This window comes from Lissotriton helveticus, chromosome 9 (assembly GCF_964261635.1).
Source record: "Lissotriton helveticus chromosome 9, aLisHel1.1, whole genome shotgun sequence".
NCBI lineage: Eukaryota > Metazoa > Chordata > Amphibia > Caudata > Salamandridae > Lissotriton > Lissotriton helveticus.
The window spans coordinates 1,164,394,689-1,164,410,843 of NC_136070.1; positions in this window are offsets into that span (position 1 = coordinate 1,164,394,689).

Sequence of the window (16,155 nt, forward strand, 5' to 3'; positions counted from 1 at the left end):
AAAAATTACCCGTTGCTCCTGAATCAATAAGTATAGGAATGCTATGTCTTTGCTGGTTAGATAATATCAGAATAATTCTCACTGTGAAATGTCTGGGTATGTGGTTAGTTACACTGGTAGCACACTGTGAGATCTTTAGGTCTAAATTTCTTGAGGAAACGATCTTCTCATTCCTCAAGACAGTTAGTTTTTTGATATCTGAGAAGGTTCAGACACAAGTACCATAGCCTTCTTTTTAACTGGTTTAATAGGGCAATCTCTGGCGAAGTGACCGGACTTACCACAATATAAACATAAATTCCCTTTTCGCCTTCGGTCTTTTTCTTCCTGTGAAAGAGGCCCTTTGACTCCTCCGATTTGCATGGGTTCTACTTGAGCATTTTTATCTTCATTGTCCTTACGTTCAGATTTGAAATGTAAATGTCTCATGTCACCTCTTGATCTTTCGCTTTTTCGTTCACCTAATCTATGATCTAGTTTTACTACTAAATCCTGAAATTCTATAAAATCTTCTGGTAAGTTGACTATATGAGTTAGAGAATCTTTTAAATCATCTCTAAGGCCTCGGTAAAATGAGGATATTCTTTTTTCTTCCGGCCACTGGGTTTCAGCCAATAACCTATTAAAACTAGTGACATACGTTATTAAATCCTTAGAACCTTGGCGAAGGTTCAGGAGTTCATTGTCGGATGCTTGCAGAAATACATGCTTGGCAAAAAGACTGGACATAACAGTTTTAAAATTGTTCAGATTATGTATCACAGGATCATTCCTATCAACCAGAGGCATGGCCCAGTTGGACGCTACTCCCTCTAGATAGGATATGATAAAAGCCACCTTAGAGGTATCTGTGTTAAAAACTTGTGGTTTGCACATAAAGTGCAACTGGCACGGGCTCATAAATGTAGAATAGCGATTACTATCTCCAGTGAACCTTTCTGGATTGGCCAAGGGAATAGGATTAGGTGTTAAAACAGTAACCTGTACAGGTTGATTAGCGACATGTCCTGGGTGGTCTGAGAAGGAAAATTAGAAACACCAAATTTGGGAGGGGTCAATATGGGACGTCTATCTTCTGCTGATTCTCGCCATGTTGTAAACCCTGTTCTAGTCTTATCTAACTCACGTCTAAGAGATTGGTTTTCTTGGCGCAATTCCTGCATTTCTTCTGTCATTTTCTGTAAAAGCTGTGCTAACTGAGTCTCATCCATAATGGATGGTTCCATCAACAGTTACACCACCAAAAGGAAACATGAGAGTGTGTGGCTTCGCTTTCTGTCAGGCGATGCTCACGAGGTTCCTGTTGTTTCCTTTTTGGCAAAGTAAACTCCCAACTCCTTCATGGACTAATCAATTAGCAAGGAAGTAGACTCTTGGCTAAACTGATTAATCCCCAAGGGAAAGGGGAAGTGGACAGAGAAAACAAGACAAACACTGGATCTCTTCTGGAGATGTCAGCAAAGTTCTCTCTTGAAGTGTTCAGGGCTTCTGAATTGTCATAGATTTCTAATATGTTGTCTCTGAATAAACATTAGGATACATGAATGTAAACATACCTTGATTTATACATCAATCAATGCAATGTATAATATATATTGTACATACCATGCTAGTAAAAGCCCTTTCAAACACTCCTACAATTGCCTGACACTTTGAAAACTGTAGCCTTAGAAATAAATACAAGATTAAGTCAGCTGGAATAAAAGGCAAATTAAAAGACTCAATGGTAACCGGTTAGTAATTAGTGATGAGTTAAATAACGTATCACACATCAAACTAGTTTACCTTGCAATTGTAAGCTGAGATCTTCAAATGGGTTCTGTAATGCAAATAAACGAAAAGAAAAGAGAAAAACATACCAACTCCTATCTCAAGGAATTCTTTCTAAACACAATTGCACCTTCACCTGAATAAACATAGGTTAAATGTATTGTTATACTAGGTTAAATGTATTGTTATACACAAGTATTCACCAGGGCTTACAATAGCAGTTTCAATCACTGTTTAGCCCTTTCTATAATCTTTTCAGAACTCTGAAATCCTTGAGTTCCAAATGCTATTCTGCATTTCAAACAATGTTTATAGTCTGATATCCAAGTTGAAATCCTTTTTGTAAACAACGGCCTACTATAAGTCTTAGTAGAACTGTTTTTCAGAAATCTGAATTGTTTTTACCAATGTTTGTTTGTTATTATACAAGGTTGCTAGGTAACTTTCCTTACTGTCTTTCAGGAAGCGGATGTCCGAAGAAGGAGGCAACCGGAAGCTAGAAGGAAGACGCTGGAGTTCAGAAGACGGGGAAATGTCTCGGGTCGGCGGAGAAGACTAAATCAGGTAAACAGGATTAACTCCGGTGGATCGGGAACAGGAGAAGGGCTGCGGGAGCGAGGAGGGAGGAGGTAGGCAGGGAGTCAGGGCAGGTCTTGAACAGCTACAAGGAACGCTCGCGGAGATGCTGAATGACACAAAGCGAAGCATCTCCGTGTGTGAAGGCAGGGTTTTTATAGTCTTCCTTTTTGGGAGTAGGCTGCTTAACACATGTTGGGAAAGAGACGTTATAATCTACCTTTAAACGTGAGGCAGCCTAAACGTGAGACACGGGCTATCAATAATCCTGGAGAAAACACCAAACAATAAGCATTGCTATATGCAAGTACAAATACTAAACAAGCATTGCTATATGCAAGGAAATAACTCTTTTAAGCTATACCTAATATAATGTAATACACAACTGTAGGGTTTTCTGATATTAAAAGGTGTATGAAAGCATAACTAACTTAAAGCTGCATATGCGCCCATGACACTTTTTGTGTTCCACACGTTTGTTTTTCTGATTTCTCTTGCCTCGGTCTACCGAGCACAAGATGCCTGCCAACACATCCTGGTTTGAAGTGTTGAAAGCCAATGAGCATGCAGCTCGTGCTGATTAGCTGCCACTGTCTGTCAACACTCCAAAACAGAAATTGTTGGCAGCCATCTTGTGCCTCGGTAGACTAAGGCACAAGAAAGCAGAAAAACAAACGTGTAGAACTCAAAAAGGGGGCATGGTAGAAGCACCCTGACCCCCTAGGCCTGCTCAGGGGGTCCCACAAGGACCCCCAAGGCCCAATTTTTGTTAATTTTTTTTCCAAAAAATCACGGTGTACCGTACGCGCCCCCCTGTGATTTTTCAAAACACAAATTGGGGGGGGGGCTTGGGGGTCCTTGTGGGACCCCCTGAGCAGGCCTATGGGGTCAGGGTGCTTCTACCCTGCCCCCTTTTTGAGTTCTATACGTTTGTTTTTCTGCTTTCTTGTGCCTCAGTCTACCGAGGCACAAGATGGCTGCCAACAATTTCTGTTTTGGAGTGTTGACAGACAGTGGCAGCCAATCAGCATGCAGCTCATGCACAGAGAGGTACGCGTACGTGCGCGCACGGTACACTCACGTACGCGGACCCTTACGTTATAGATATATATATTTTTTTCTTTTGATTTTCTCATGAACTACTGGAGGGATTTACACCATTTAAAACAAGGGTCATCTGCGAACCAAACTCTACCTCTCTGCCAAATTTGGTGTAATTCCGTTCAGCCATTCGGGCTGTAGCCGTGTCTAAAGGTCCTATGGAAAATAACATGGGGAAAACACTTTTTGGGACCCCTCTTTTTTCTCAGCCCCCACTTGACGAATCCCCCCAAAACTTTCAGGGAAGGAGCAGAGCGGAGCGGGCCATCTTCTTTGAGAAATTCGTGAAGATTCATCAACCGGCACCAAAGTTATTCCCAATAGAATGTTGCAGATTTCCTATGGAAACTAGGTCCTAATTATATCTACCTACTGGCGACCGCCAGTAGGTAATATATATATATATATATATATATATATATATATATATATATATATATATATATATATATATATATATATATATATATATATATATATACACATATGTAAATATATATAGAGATATATGGCAAAAGAAGCTTTTTCTTTTATGGTTGCCGCCAATTCGAGATGGGTTTGTGAAAATCAGCAAAAAAAATTAAAAAGTGCAGGTGCTCACCTACTTGTATTTGAGCTCCCGGGTGCGGTGCACCAAATAATGCGGGCGTGTTTTCTAATTTAAATAAAAGGGGGGCACATGGGCCGAGGCTTATTCTAGCCTCGTGAGCTACCACCTCCCCTGGGCACTATCTATATGCAGGCTGCCCATCTGCACCCCAGGGACTGCCGCTTCCCTGTGGTAAACAATGTATAATAAATACGACTTGCCACCCACCGCGCTGCCCCATGGACCACCACCTCTCCAGGGCAGTGTGTTATATGCATCCGGGCAGGCCAACTTGGCCCGCTGGCACCCCAGGGATTGCCACCTCCCCAGGGCAAACAATGTAAAATAAATGCGGTGGGCCTACACGGCCCGCGCTTCAGTCTCAGGGTCCATCACCTCTCCGGGGCTCAAAGAAAATAATGAAGAGTGTCCATCATGAACCCCCGGCCCTGCAGACCATCATCTCTTCGGAGCTTAATAAACATTGGAGGGGGGCCAAGCGGAGCCTTGTGAAGCCATGGATGGCCCTGAGGACCCCCACCCTCCAGGACCAGCTCCTTCTACCTCCTGAGGTGCACATCCTCAGGAGGTAGCTGTTTGCTTTTGCTAGGTGGGAGCTGACAGCTCCCACCAAGCACGAGCAACATACCTCCGCTTTCTGCAAGCTTGAGCTGTCAAACAGCTCTGGCTAGCATAAAGTGGAATTTCATCTGTGTCCTTGCATGCAAATATACATGCAGGGTAACAGATGAAAACCTTGCTCTGACAGACAGGGTGCGGGCTACCAGCAGCCCGCTGTCTGTCAGAGCAATACCAGCTCCCCCAGAGGTGGGGAGCTAGCAGAGACCGCAGAGACCTTTCGGTTCCCTCCACAGTCCCCAACAGATGTCACTGGGTGCCCAAGCGGCACACAGAATAAAGAGGCCGGGCCCTGAGCTATAGGATCCCCAGGGATGAAATCGACCTGGGAAGATGGCCTTATGGCCACCTTCCCCTAACAAAAATTAATTTAAAAAAAAGGCTTGGCCCAGGGGATGGGGTCCCTGGGGCCAAAATCAGCCCGGGTAGGGGGACTGTGCAGCTCACCTCCACTAATACAAAATAAATTAAAATGAAAGGCCAGGTTCCAGGAGATGGAGTCCCTGAGGCCGATTTTGACCAGAGAAGGGAGGGGGCCACACAGCCATCCCCCCAATTTAAAATGTATTAATTTAAAAGTCCCCCTGGATGCTGAGGGTCCTTGGGAGTCAATACCTCTCCTGTTACCTCCAGTAAGACCCATACAGCAGGATTGCTCAGAGCTCTTGAAACGTCCTGTCTCCTTTCTCCACCACTCTGCAAATACGCCTCCTGGCACACTACTGGTCGGGGGATAAAATCCCTTGGATGCTAGGGTCCTTGGGGGCCCACAATCCCTCCTATTACCTCCAGTAAGTCCCACACAGTGGGATTGCTGAGAGTTCATCCGAGGTCCCGGCCTGTTTCTCCTCAACTCTGCAAACACACCTCCTGGCACACTACTGGTTAGGGATGAAGTTCTCTTTTATACTGAGAGTCCTTGGGGGCCAAGAACTCCTCCTGTTACCTCCAGTAAATCCCACACAGGGGGATTGCTGACAGCTCTTGGGAGGCCCTGCTCCCTTTCCCCACTATTAGGACATAGAATTGAGAAACCTTGAAAATTCACTAAAAAAACAAAAGTCACAGAGACGCCATAGTTAGGAAATAGAATTAAAAAAACCTTGGAAATTCACTGAAAAAAACACAAAGGTTATATGGACATTACAGTTAGGCTCAGATTTCACCAGTACTTACCTGAGCTAAATATCAATTACACCCCTGCACTACACTGCTTATGGCCTCACTTATTACATCACTTATAACATAGGGCTTTGAAGGCTGTCCATTGTGGGATCCTATGAGAAGGTGTAGCCGTAAGAGATGAAGCAGGCTTGGTGTTGCCAATGTGCTGTCGGACCTTCACTATGTTTGATTGAATACTAGATTTAGGACATTTACATTTTTGTGGATTATGGAATAGGTGGGTCCGGCAGCGCTTGATTGTCTTGAAAAAGTGTTCTCCTTCTATTGATGGCTACATTGATTGTGTTGGCTGATGTGATGAGCTGTATGAATTTTGGCATTGTGATATCTTTCCTGTTTGCAGAAGAATCATTTATTGTCAGCAAGGTATTTGGAGTACAAGGGTACTACCTCGAGAGTCTAACCCAGATGAATTGCTGTAATGTCACCTTAACCCTCAGATCATCATCATATTTTGCAGAATTGGGATTCAAAAAAAGACTTTTCACCTTTTAGTTTTCAAATGACAACCAGTGAACTCATGTACTTGTAAGCAATGAGGCAAATGAGAGGTGAGACCAGCTCCATTTCCCACCTACTGTGTCCCAAGTTGTATAGTACTGAAACCTATTTTGGGACAGGAGCAGAGATATTGGAAGATATCAAGATATGGACTGTCTTGTTGCTTTTAATCTGCAGCAAAAGCACTAGTGTTTGGTGTAATAAAAACGATGTGTGCAAACTCCAAATGTTGATTGTCCTATTATCTGTTCTGTTTCTGCTTTCCACAGTTCTGTAATGCACATATTACGGTGCACTTACCTACCCTTCTCTCACCACCTTCTTGGCACGTTGACTCTCCAAAGTATTGGTAAAGCACATAGATTTCATGGGAGGGTGGGAGGGGGGTGCTTAAGAGATGTTGTACATTTTTGGGAAAAGAACAGCTGAAGAGTTAATGACATCAAATTTGAACATGATTGGAAAATGTTTGATGCAGAAAATGATGTAAGATATTAAAATGAAGTAGAAGACACATGTGGGGGTGGTGTTTTCAATGTCATGGGCAATTTGTTACTTCCATATGCTACTTAGTAAGGGTTGCAAGGAGGATCAATGCTGCTCCCCAGAAGTTCGATCTTTTGTGAAATATATAAAATCATATGAAACACCGACGCCAAGATGAACAAAATATCTTTAGGGTAAAGAAAAAGCTGTTATAATAAGAACTATCTAGCTCTAAAATACCACAAGATCTGCAAAGACTAAGGGGCCTGTTTAACCCCTTCGACGCTCATGACGACCTCAGCTCGTCATGAGGTACACCTCTCGTACACTCATGACGAGCTGAGCTCGTCATGAACCGCAGGTTTTTGCAATCTTCAGCGCACCGCTGTAAATCTGCACCGCGTTGATGCAGTTAAGTGCTCCCATGACTCTTCCACCACACAGCATGGTGCATGAGCGTCGCAATTCAAAAATTTATTTATGATGCCAAGCAAAGCCACCTTGTGTGACCTTGAGTGGTTTCATAAATCTCAAGTAAAGCAACACAGCTCAAAGCACTGTGTTGCATCACTCTGCACCAAGGAGACATTCCATGGGCATTGATGCATTTTCAGGTTTACCAGAACTAGTAAACCTGGGAATGCACCAAAAAGAAACGTCTTCCCAGGGGAGGTGTAACAATGAGAAATATCTTTATTTCTTCTTTCTAGGTGTGCTGCACTGCAGCACACATAGAAAGAGGAGTTTGCCACTCAGGATTTGCCACTCAGTATTCTTTTTGTGCAGGAAGGTCCCCCTTCCTACACGCAACACAGGCACCTTTGCACCATGCTGCAAGGCTGCCTCCATTGTCGCTAAACAGCCATAACAGCGTCAGCGCAGTGACAATGACAGGAATGCATCGTATTCTTTTAAATACTGCGCGCTCTTGCCCTTTCTCTCTGACACAGCGCAGCAAGATGACTTGCTGTGCTGTGCAACATTCTCATAAATTTGCCCCTAGGTACTATTGTATGTTACCATTACCCAACTAAACATGCACAATTTAACCAGTCCTTGAATGATCAAACTCTAATATCCCTTCACCCTCCAGTCCACCAGTGAGAATGCCATCAGAGGGATCTCCATATCTTAAGGCTGTTCCATCATTGTCATTCTCAACAGCTTTTCTTGCATACAGCTACAATCTCCTTCCATTCTGGTCTAGGGCATAACAAAATGCTCGAATTATGCCATGTCCTGCAAGAAATCTTGCAATATACCAGGTGCACTCTTTTTTATCAAAAGCAAAAAGTCTGCTTTCGGGGTTTGTCTTTGAAAAGCATAGAGTGCAAGGTATCAATCCTTTTTTTTCTGAGAATGTGCGGGCCATGTTGGAAGAAACACTTTCAGCCCTACCAGACGGGCAAAAACTCTAGACTTGGGAAGTTGGCCAAGGATGAGTGAGTGGAGACAGGCTTTCCACATCCAGTCGCTTGGAAAGCTTCCCAACAATTAGACGAGGCCCTAAATTGTCCCTTTTTGGAATTTAATCTGCAATCCTCAGGTTGCTAAGATTCTAACATGAAAGAAAAGAGAATGAAATAAAGTGAGGGCAGAGAAAGGGAATATGTGCATTTGGACATTCCAAAGTGAAATGTTAATGAAAGGGTAACACCCAAAGGAAAAAATTCGTGAACAATAAAAATCTGAGAAAATAAACACAAAATAGGAGCAGAAAGAAGCAAAGAAAAGTACCAAGTGCAATCGCATAGTCTTTCAATTTTAGTTTACATTTATACTTTTGGTGAGTATTTAACAAAGCATGACAAAAATGTCCATGTTCCTCAGCAGTTAGTTTGCAATGCCTTGTATGGATTACAAACTGTTCTCAGAGTTGTATCCCACAAACTTTAAAACAAGCAAATATCTGATTTAACATAGAAGGACATTTTAACTCACAAGGAGGTAAAACCTCGAACACGCAGTTCATACATCGAAGATTTAAACTTGGTGTCTCTGAGATTAGTAACCTGGTGAAGGCGTGACACTCAGAGACAAAATTACTCAAAAACAAACTGTAGTAAAACAAATAAAATATGTTCTACACAAAAAATAAAGAATTTTACAACGAATTAAGAAAGCAATGAGGAGTAAAATAAACAGAGACCATAAACCTAACAGTAAAGTAAAATGAAATAGGGAGGATAACCCTACCTCTAATATTCCCTAAGTGGGTCAAAATGGTTCAGTTTAATTTGTCTAGCTGTATGAGTTAATCTAACCTATCCACTTCCAAGATCCAGTCAGTGAAAATGCTTCTAAATGGACCTAGTTTGAATTAACTTAGAATTGTTCAACACTATTAAAAAACACACCTTCACACAAAATTACCTATATTCTAAATAGTTATTGTCTCATGAAATGCTGCAACTCTTTATTAATAATGTGCACAAAACAACTGTAATTAAAAGTAGACACCCTATAAACCTCTCACTAGTCACTTTGCAAACTCTTCTGCACACTTCTGCAGTTCACAAGGTCTCAATATGTTATTAAATAAAAAACCGCAGGCAGTACGACTTAAATTCCATCTGTATAAATCCCTTTCAAGTTCAGTGTTTCAAAGGCAAAACTGTTCTTCACTCAGCATTATCATAGGCAACACAATAATTTTCAGAAAGCTACATTCTCTTCATACCAGATATTGAGTTTTGATTGACCTTTAGTAGTTTGCATTCCTGTCTCCACTCAGATGCTATAGAGAGTTACAGATGATGGAGCTAAGTTAATTGTACAATCTAGTAGTATATTAATCATACAAACCCCGCCACTGGTCATATGGACCTTTGTTCGTGGACGAAAAGAGTAGCTTAGGAGCTAGCATTTAAATACATTTCCATAAACAATAGAACTATTAGGCTCCACAGGAAACAGCAAGGACAATTTAAATAAATGTAAAAAGGATTCATTAACAAGATTTGATTAATTCAATAACATTGATTCATTAAAAATTCTAATGCGAGCAATCATCAGTTATAAATGTAAATATTCCAATAGTCCATAGTACAGGCAAAAGAAAAATGGAATGTTAGTGTGAATTACATAAAGAATACAGCATATCCAGAAGGTATTCCATAAAGGACATCTCTAATCTAAATTAAAGCAGCATGGTACGAGGTGTCAGCTTCAGAAAACCAAGTACAGGTCCCTCAACAGGAGAATATGAATGCTTAGGCATAAACCCTTTGCATTCAGGCTGTGGCTGTGGAGAGCAGCAGAGCAGAGAAGACTCTCCTAACTAGTCTTGGGCAGACATTGTTATAATTTGACAAAAAGATTATTTTCAATAATTCAGCTTGTTCCCACTCACAAGAACCAATCAGCTCTCTGCAGACTATGGGAACAGGTATACTCCACACTTTCTCATGCTCAAACACTGATTCATGCATGGCTGTGTTGTTGAGTTGCTACACCAAGCAGACTGTTGACTTCAGTCAACTCATCCCTCGAGTCTCCCACACTGACATCTTCTTTTATTTCATGAGAACCTCACTATAAGTTGTCTAATACTAATACATAACAAAGATATTTTCACTAGCTATCTAAAAGACATCCAGAAAAACACAGCATCTGCAATGGAAAAGCACATAAGGTGCAAAACAAAAGAATATACAAATGTGCAGGCCTTTCAGCCTTTCACGTGAAAAGTCGACACTCAAAATAGAAAAAGTGGCTAACATTAACTATTTAATCATGTTAACCCAGGTGCTGCTCCTAATAGCAAAATGCATTCACCCACTGCAAATTATATAGGTACATGTTATTTTGCAATGTAAATCACATTTTATTTATAAATGTGTTAATTATGCAAATGTAAAATTGTGTTCCTCCACAGGCTAAGGTATTTTCAAAATGTACCTCAACATAAAATACAAAAATAAGTTGAAATGCGACTTAAACAAAGAAACAAGGTCACTTCTCTCTAAAACAGTGCTCTTAAAACATCACATTGACTGCATGGGATATACTTTGTAACATTTCATTACGAACATTGGCAAACGCAACAGATCATGTATTCAACCGATGGGAGTCAATGTGTTGTCTTCACCAGTGCTTGATTGTATTATTCTGAAATGGCCTTCTGGAATGTTGTAACATAAAAAAAAATGTTTAATGCTAAAAGGGCTACCAGTGCATCATGGTGCATGCATCTCAACTCACACGAATACATGCAAGTGTACAGTGCCATTTTGCCTTTTTACCCTTCCATCATGGCCAATAGCCAATTCAGCATTGTAAAACAAAACAAGCATTGGCAAAGTACATCAATTTGGCTTTTAAATAAGAGTGCCTCACCTTTGAGTGGGGAGTTTGTATATTGTGGATGGATTAGTGGTTACATGCAAAAGTGTGCTACTGGGTGGATCCTGTGCTTCATTTGAGCCTGTGTTGTCCAGTGCCTGGCACCTGCACTTAGTTGTTAACACTGGTGTTTCTCACAGTCTGCCACAAGGTGGTGCTTTCTCTCTAATTTACAGATAGCCACAATAACAGGTATTTATTATTTCAAAATACATAAAAAAATACTATTACCTGCCGCCAAAGCCATTCTTATTGGTTTGGAGGCCAGAATTAGTATGAATTGTCACACTTGTAAGAGTGTGATGGTTAGAAGTTGTGTAGTTACTATCGTTGCAGGGGCAATGTGTGGTGTAAACTGCAGTGGCCTCCTGACGAGAGCCCTGGCCCCTATTTTGATTTACAAATTAAGCATGTGGATGAATGAAAGTTTGAGTGACTTAGTGCATGGGTGATGAGTCACTGTGAGAACAACAAAGAGATACTTTCAGATGTACGCTAGACCTAATGACGATGATGTATCAGAGTGCAGTACAGATTGCATTAATGCTTGTGGTTTGCATTAGTAATGTATGTAGCTTTTCATATTTTCATTTTGTTGCCTATGGGCAATTTAAATTACATCCGTTACTATTATGCCATAATACTCAGTTTACAGATCTCGGCTGGATGAAGAGGTAAATTAGCCTTGCCAGTATTTGAAGTCTTGACTTCTGATGGACAACCAAGGATAGAAAAAGAAAATAAATATGTTTTGCAATACAATCATGGAAAAAGGTATTACAAAATGAGTACTTATTGTTAAAATCTGATTGCACACAGAAAACAGTGATAAAATCAACTAGGAGCATTTCTTTCATGGAAGCTTGTAATTGGAAATACGGCAAAAGTGTAAAATGCAGGAGAGAATACCACAGCATTCCCTTAATATTTTTTTCATATAAATGTTTGCATGAACATTTCAACCCGAGAGCTCTGCTCACAAAAAACAAACTGTAACTTAAAGCAATAAAAACAAATGCGCAAAATGCACCTCAGTAATTTGATTTCACCTGGGTATGAGGCCTCATAATGATTCCAGGTATTTTATGCAGCACAGAACTTAACATTGAGGGAGGTGAAGCTCGAAGAGCCCACGCTCATTGCTATTGGCCGCCACAGTACTCATCAGGGAATGGAGCTCTCTCATGCTGAGAGGACGCATCAGAACATAGGCCACTGCAACAATCATATGCACGTGTGATGAGGTGATGTATGTGAATTAATGGAAAAATACAACCTGAGAAACCCACTGGAATAAACCAAATCATGGGAAATTAATGTTAGGGAAAGACAATTTTAAAGAAATTCAAATAAATCAAAAGTTAAAGAAAACATTTTAAATGGAAAAATCCAAAATTAAATGAAGCTTAAGTGGAGTTTAGGTATAGGTAGAGAGAGATGGAGTATTGTGCCCTCTCGATTTGTCAACGTTAGTGTAGAATAATTGTCAATCGTTTTCTGATGTTTATTTCCATACATGAAGTGAGAACAGAAATAGTGAAAAACAGCCGGCACGTGTTTTGCCCTAGTGGCCCATTGGCCGTGGGCTTTTTCAAGGCAGAGCTTCGTTATATATGGAATAATCTTTGTGTTTCTCTAAGTGAAAGGCATTTAGTCTCTGCAGTCCCGGAACAACTGGTGGGCCACTAGGGTGAAACACGTGTTGGCTGTTTTTCACTGTCTGTGTTCTCACTTGAGTGGAGTTTAGGACTAGTGATGCGATTTTATGTTCAAGAATGGGTAATGGTTAGGGTTATTGAGGGTTTTTAAGGGTTCAGGGATGGATGGCATTTAAGGGTGGGGAAGGTTTTTAGGCATCAGGAATGGGTGTTGCTTAGCCATGGTGAAGGGTTTATAGGGACTGTCTGTAATGAACAAAGTAGTATCATATGAGCAGCTCATATATCGCCTTAAGGACCGCATGGATCTGTTCTCTGCTATATGGGCCGCCACTTCTTTCAGTTATTCACCAAGCTGCAATCCTGGTGTCATTCGATTGTACAAGTGTCATACCCACCACCTACATTGACAACGCGAAGGCTGCCAAAATCCAAAATGTACTACTGCTGGACAATCATGACATGGATTACAATAGTCCACTTATTTCACAACCACTGTATTCATTAACACAAAATGTGTTTGAATGAGAGAAATGATCATTTGTAAATTAGAATGCCTGAGCAGAAACCCAGCCCCTGTACTATGAACTGAAGTCTTGTGTTCTATCGACTTCACTTGGAGCTCCACAAAACTGCGATCATTCTAGAGATCAAATTGCAATGTGCAAACCTGCATTGTACCTCAAAACTAATGAAGATGCTTAACAAGAACACAAACAAAACTTCCAAAGCCATGTACACAATCTGAAAAGCTGTACCAGCCGATCACATCAAATTAAGTGTGTTGTAAAACATTTTACACTATTGTCTTGTAACCTGCATCTGAATTTTGCAAAGTTTTAACTATACCAGACACACAACAATAAAGGACCTAGTACAGTGCTTATCCTGAATCTGACTTTAGTGTTACTTGTCTTTAACACATCATTGACTAGAGATGGTGGAGTAAGACTTCGGCTCCGGTGGTAACTGTGTAGATGCCTGCAGAATGCTAGTGTAACTACGAAAGCACAGACCACATCTTTGGGTACCTACTGTTTAAGTTAGGACTGGGTACTGCATTAAATGCTTTAGGCGAACCTCTCCTTTTTCAGGTCTGCTTTACTGTACATATTTACATTCCTCGTGATAAGCATAAATGCTTTTTAAAGCTGCATTTTTCACAATACCTCTGCAAATCTTATGTTCACAATGTGTTCCTGGGCCAGTGCACCACCACTTTCATGAAGTCTCATCATGTCACTGCTGCTTAGTTAAACTGGTGCTGAGAAACTAGCATAAACCTCCAAGGGACAGCGTGTGGGGCCTGAGAAATGAGACCTGCAGGGAGTCCAAGACTGCAGACCAATTACTGGAGTCAGAGAAGGGATGCAGGGAGAATGCTCTGTGATCGTGGGTCTCTGCCGCGACTCATACACAAGGGCATCCCCAGACTTTTCCTCATCCTCTTGTAGCAACACCTACCTGCACCAATGAGTTTCTGGCAACTTCTCACAAATGCCAACATGTACAGCATACAACGTCGTCTTAGAGTGTGTAGCAGAGCATGCAACTTTTACAGACTTATAATGTTGTTTTCAGAATAGGAATCCACAGGCCTACAAATATTAGAATGCATATGCGAAACCTGTATTGAATGAATTACTCATGTGTGAACATGGGATTCTTAAGAGATCTGTGTCACTGGCCAACCTCCATGATATTTGACACACCTGACAGTGTCAGCCACTCCTGCCTTTTCCACCACATACCTCCCAGCTTGCACACAAATATCACTGTGTGCCTAGGAGGGAGAGGGGCCTCATGCACTGTTGCCCCCCCACCCGGTCCCCAAGTCTCCCTTCCAAAAACAAAATAATTTGTTTGCTGAGGCTGGTGCCAATGTCCTGGTGTGTTTTTTCACACACCTTAATGGATGTCCGCAGTTCAAAGACTCAGGAAATTAGCTAGAAATCCACTGTTTACGGTGTTTTTCAGCCCTTGTTCCCAGCCACCATAAATTGGTGGCACCTCATCCAGTGACTGTGTGATGGGAGCTGAATCTATGACATAATATCGACAGACAGAATATCTACATACAAAAATATCGACACAAAAATATCGAAATCAAAAATATCGAAGTTATATCTACATAATGGTAAGTACAAAAATATCGAAAAAATAATATCGTTGTACAAAAATATCGAAATTAAATATATCGTTTTTTTAAATGTATTAATAATAATTTAAAATTAATTTAAAAATACATATAATTTTACAAATATTAAATTAAAACATTAAAACATATTTAAAATATTCTAACTAATACCTATACATTTAAAATAAATTTAAAATTGTACATATCCATTTATAAATATACTTACTCCACATAATACAACAGTAGAAAAGCGTTGGATAGCGTAAGGGTTTAAATTACTATTCCCACTCCAGAGGGTGCAACAGTAGGGAAAGCGTTGGATAGCGTAGGGATTTAAATTACTATTCCCACTCCAGAGGGTGCAACAGTAGGGAAAGCGTTGGATAGCGTAGGGGTTTAAATTACTATTCCCACTCCAGTGGGTGCTACTGTAGGGAAAGCGTTGGATAGCGTAGGGGTTTAAATTACTATTCCCACTCCAGACGGTGCAACAGTAGGGAAAGCGTTGGATAGCGTAGAGGTTTAAATTACTATTCCCACTCCAGAGAGTGCAACAGTAGGGAAAGCGTTGGATAGCGTAGGGGTTTAAATTACTATTCCCACTCCAGACGGTGCAACAGTAGGGAAAGCGTTGGATAGTGTAGGGGTTTAAATTACTATTCCCACTCCAGAGGGTGCAACAGTAGGGAAAGCGTTGGATAGCGTAGGGGTAAAAATTACTATTCCCACTCCAGAGGGTGCAAAAGTAGGGAAAGCGTTGGATTGCGTAGGGTTTAAATTACTTCCCACACTACTCCCCCTGTAACACACAACACACTAAACATTATAAAAAAACACAATTAATAAAAGTTTAAATTAATCAATTAATAACAATAAATATTATTAAATTAATGTAAGTATAAATGAACTATTTAATACTTATTAATTACCAATTAATTAACAATAAATACCAATAAATAAATACAATCTCTTTAATTAATTACATGTAATTATATAACACCCTACTCCCCTATAAACACACAACCCACTACACATAAATAAATGAAATCATTTAATCACTTAATAATTATTAATTACCAATTAATTATTAATTAACAATATCAAAAAATTATAAATTAAAAATATTAACACATTAACTCTAATTAATTTTATTTACTACTTAATATTAT